Below are 4,252 nucleotides of genomic sequence, written 5' to 3'. Positions count from 1 at the left end.
GTAGAGTGTCCAGCTTCGGCTCAGGTCATGATCTCGCTGTTCACGGGTTGGAGCCCCACGTCAGGCTCTGTGTTAACAGCTAGCTCAGAGCCTGGAGCCTGTCTTTAGAGTCTGTGTCTCCATCTCTCTCTGACCCTCCCCTGCTCATGCTGTCTCTCACTCTCTTTCAAAAATAAATAAAACATTAAAAAAAACTTTTTTTAATATTTTTGTGCTCGCTTTTTCAGCAGCACATATACTAAAATTGGAACAATACAGAGAAGATTATCATGGCCCCTGTACAAGGGTGACATGCAAATTCATGAAGCATTCCATATTTTTTATGAAACACAGCCAGATCAACACTAAATCATCCTGTACACCTAGAAAACTGACTTGGGGATTAAGACAACAATCTGAACAGGTATACAGCATGGAGGGGTGAACTGGGGAAGACAAACTACAGAAGGCAGAGAGCTGTTTTTGCTTGCAGAAAGAGGACAGAAACAGGACAGAGAAAAGCAACACCACTCCCCAAAAGCAGCTGGAGAGAAAGTGGAAACAGCCACAGGGCCTGAACAAAAAAGGGAGAAAGGAGAAAGGAGAGGGTTTAAATTCCATTAAGACTTGGGGCACCTAGGTGGCTCAGTCGGTTAAGCCTCCGACTTCAGCTCAGGTCAGATTTCACATTTGTGGGTTCGAGCCCCGCGTGGGGCTCTGTGCTGACAGCTAGCTCAGAGCCTGGAGCCTGCTTCCAGTTCTGTGTCCTCCTTCTCTCTCTGCCCCTCCCCCTCTCATGCTCTGTTTCTCTCTGTATCAAAAGCAAATAAAATATTTGAATGCCATTGGGCTTTCTTTAAAAAAAAAAATTCCATTAAGACTCTACAACCAAGGGAGAGCAGAGACCAAAACTCCACAGCTCAATAGCTGGTAGTATGTGGTGGGAAGGGCAAATCCCCCAGAACAGAGACTGAGTTCTGGGGGTCCTCACTCCACACAGGGAGTGGCAGTTCCCCTGCTGGGAGGGCATTTGGTAGAGGCTATGCACACACACCCTACCCCCAAAGGAAAACATCCCAGCAGACTCAGGGGAAACAACCACATTTGCTGTGCTGGAAAAGGGACATTAAGGGTAAAGCCTAGTGCCAGATGTGTGCTGTGATTTTCTATAATCCCAGAAATGTTGCTGCAACACAATAGTGTGAACTTTTCTGGGGCGGGATGGCACTCAGCCATAGTCTCTGGATATCAGAAACAGCACAGTCCACAAATGTTCCTGGGTGCTGCCAGCATCTGACCCTCCACCAGAAGGTCTGAGCAGGTCAAAGCCACAGTCCCTCAGAAGTGAGGGGTTGGGAAACAAATGCATCTTAGATAAAACTCAAGACCTGACGGCATGGTCACAAACACTGTAAAAGTGGGGAGTAGGTGAAAGCCAGAGACAAAGGGTGGGTGTATGATTCCTGATCAGTGAGAGCAGATACTAAAGACTAGGTAGCTGGTTGATGCCATTTTCACCCTTCCTGTGCATGTGCATATACACCTACAAGCACGAAAACAATCCACCCCAGTAAGATAAGCAGCACTATCTAGTGGAGAATGGAGCCAACAGACTAAGCCCCATCCAACTGGGCCAACCTAGCTCTTGCAGAATCACAAATTTCTCTACCTAGTTTACACACTATAAAGTGCTTCATATTTTGACTTCTAGGGGAAAACGATGTAATTTCAATCATATTTCAGTCTGTTCTGTGGTCCATCTATTAAATTTTTATCTTTTTTATAATTTCTTATTCTTGATTACAGAAAGAAAAAAATATTTTTAATTTCAATTTTTATTAAAAATATTTTTCTTTAATTTTTTCTACTATTATTTTTACTTTTTTGGAAATATTGCAAATCCTATTTTACATCCATCATTCTGTTTTATTCTACTTCGTTGTACTATTAGGTATGTATCCAAGGGGTAGGGGTATGCTGTTTCGAGGAGGCACATGTACTCCCATGTTTATAGCAGCTCTTTCAACAATAGCCAAAGTATGGAAACAGCCCAAATGTCCATCGATGGATGAATGGATAAAGATTTGGTATATATATATATAAACACACCAAATTATATATCCAAATTATATATATATATATATATATATATATATATAATAGAGAATTATTTGGCAATCAAAATGAATGAAATCTTGCCATTTGCAACTACATGGATGGAACTAGAGGGTATTACGCTGAGCGAAATTAGAGATAAATATCATATGACTTCACTCATATGATGACTTTAATATACAAAACGGGTGAAAATATGGGAAGGGAAGCAAAAATAATATAAAAATGGAGGGGGACGAAACACAAGAGACTCAAATATGGAGAAAAAACTGAGGTTTACTGGAGGGGCAGTGGGAGGATAGATGGGCTAAATGGGGAAGGGGCATTAAGGAGTCTACTCTTGACATCATTGTTGCACTATGTGCTAATTAACTTGAACGAAAATTTAAAAAAAATAAGTTAAGAAACACAGAAAAAAAAGAATTCTTTCAACTCAGTAAGAAGTATTCAAACCTTTTCAAAAGTGGGCAAAATATTTCAAAAGATTTCAGCAAAGAAGATATACAAACGGTTAAAGATACACAAAAAGGTGCTCAAAATTATTAATAATTAAGGAAATGCAAATTAAAATAATAAAAAAATGAGTTTGATTAAAAGCTTCTTTAAAAGTAGAATAAATTATCTATAAGACTCAGAAATCACTAGAAGGGCTAATATTCAAACAGACAATAAGTGTTGGGAAAGATATAGAGAAAGGATAACCTTCATATATTATTGGTGGCAACAAAAATTGGTACACTTTGGAAATCACTTTGGAAGTGACTTTAAAAGCAAAATACAGGGCCTGGGTGGCTCAGTCGGTTGAGTGTCTGACTGCTGATTTCTGCTCGGGTCATGATTCCAGGGTTGTGGGATATAGATAGATAGATAGATAGATAGATAGATAGATAGACAGATAGATAGATAAATATGGATATATATAAATATCTATGTATAGGATCTGTGTATATAGGATAAAATATATGTATGTAGAATAAATATAATATATATGAGATATGTGTTGTTTATATCTACACATGTGAGAATATATATATATATATATATGGATATATATATGGAGAGATATATACAAAGATGTACACACGAATGTAATGAACTACCAGAATATATTCCTACATATATACTTGCTCATGTATAAAATCACTTTTTCTCAGGAACAGTCATCACAGCGTTCTTTATAATGTGAAATAGTTAATACAAATGTCCAGACATAAAGAATTAGTCAAATAAATTATAATACATTCCTATAATGAATAACTATGCACATATTATTAAAAACTATATCAGAACTAATTTAATCTCACATCATGGCAAAAAGTTACAGTGTCTGAAAGTAAAGGCTCTAGAGCCAAACTGTCACCATTTGAACCCAGCTCTACGACCTACTCATGAGAGTCACATAACTTTTCTTGTTCCTGTTTCTCATCTGTCAAATGAGGGTAAAATAATATGTATCTCACAGAGATGTGATAAGCCAATGATTTACATGTAAAATCTTTCAGAGTGCTGGCTCATAGAAGTGATCTGTAAATGCGGCTGTTACTATTCTCTACACCATGGCTTTGCTAAAGAGCAAGTGGGTGAAATAAGATACACAGAATTACATTAGACATTAATGCTTAAAAAGTAATGTATAAATGTATATACTTGTATACAAATACATATGAAAAGATATATAAGAAACCCTATCACTGGTTGCCTCCAGGGAGGGGAATGGGATAAAGAACAAGAGAGAGAGGAAACTTACTTTTCTTCATATACCATTTCATACTTTCTGAATTTTATTCACTATGCATATTTTTTTAAATTAAATGATATATTTACTTTTTAAATGTAATAGTAGAGTAGCTTTAAGCTTTGTTTAAACCTGCATTTTCTCAGCCTATTTACCTATAAAATACTCTTTTCGAGGAACCCCTAAACATCACCCCTTGTTCCAAACAACACCATTTTAGAAAAATTGCTGCAGGCTAAAGAGAACCACTGAAATTTGCAGAAGAGAATGACATATTCAGAGCAGAGATTTGGGACCTTTTCCTTTTTTTGATAGTGTTCTTTTTTGGACGTGATAGGTGATTTCTTTTATTGGATATCGAAGTTTGAAATGCAATTACTTTAGAGCATGTGTGAGCAAAAGAAAACAAGTTTTAGAATGCAT

The 4,252-nt window shown here is 37.1% G+C and overlaps 1 non-coding gene across 1 annotated transcript; it reads left to right on the top strand.

Moving 5' to 3' along the window:
• Positions 1 to 211: 211 nt before the first annotated feature.
• On the top strand, positions 212 to 321 carry LOC115300500. The gene has a single exon (XR_003912673.1). It is a non-coding gene; the product is annotated as a U6 spliceosomal RNA (small nuclear RNA).
• The last annotated feature ends 3,931 nt before the right edge of the window (positions 322 to 4,252 follow it).

This window comes from Suricata suricatta, chromosome 8 (genome assembly GCF_006229205.1).
Source record: "Suricata suricatta isolate VVHF042 chromosome 8, meerkat_22Aug2017_6uvM2_HiC, whole genome shotgun sequence".
NCBI lineage: Eukaryota > Metazoa > Chordata > Mammalia > Carnivora > Herpestidae > Suricata > Suricata suricatta.
The sequence above is the reverse complement of the archived record's forward strand: the minus strand, read 5'-3'. Positions and strand labels throughout refer to the sequence as shown.